The sequence below is a fragment of the Antrostomus carolinensis genome, unplaced genomic scaffold, assembly GCF_000700745.2.
Source record: "Antrostomus carolinensis isolate BGI_N321 unplaced genomic scaffold, ASM70074v2 scaffold21001, whole genome shotgun sequence".
NCBI lineage: Eukaryota > Metazoa > Chordata > Aves > Caprimulgiformes > Caprimulgidae > Antrostomus > Antrostomus carolinensis.
This window is the reverse complement of record NW_010293846.1, coordinates 4,907-5,410: the sequence shown is the minus strand read 5'-3', so window position 1 is coordinate 5,410 and position 504 is coordinate 4,907. Positions and strand designations below refer to the sequence as shown.

The 504-nt window shown below is 34.9% G+C and overlaps 1 protein-coding gene across 1 annotated transcript in view; it reads left to right on the top strand.

Annotated features, from left to right (window-relative positions):
- ILF3 (interleukin enhancer binding factor 3) overlaps positions 1 to 504 on the top strand; it is a gene marked incomplete at its 5' end in the record, with an annotated part of 15,469 nt that overhangs the window by 10,068 nt on the left and 4,897 nt on the right. The window lies entirely within an intron of this gene.

The following is a 504-nucleotide window of genomic DNA, read 5'->3' as shown; positions in this document are numbered from 1 at the left end:
TCCAATTTTCTCCAACTCAAAAGTGTTCGTGTCGTGGTCCCTCTGCTTCACTGGGTTTCTCAACAGTGGCTTTTCACCGCAGCTTGTCTGAAACTCTCTTAAACCTCCAGAATTTAAGACATTTGACACTTTTTTTATTGTCCTTTCCTTTTGAACTCCCATCGTATCCATCTCCACGACAACAACAAAGGGGGTGGAAATGAATTACCCCAGAATTGTTTTGTGCCTGTCACACAAATTTCCAAGCCGGCTCCGTTTCACCGTAAAGACAAAAAAAAACAAACCAACCAACCAAAAAAAAACCCAAAAAAACCCATTTTTGCTTTTTCTGGAAAGAATTACTCCATTTTTTTTTTTTTTTTTTTTTTTTTTTTTTTTTTTAGCACACATTTTTGAGTGGGAAGCATACTTGTTAGTAAGAATATATAAAATTAAGTATGTGTATAAGATGCTGTTTTAGGGGAGAAAAAAATAACTGGATTATTGGCTTTGAAAAATAACATG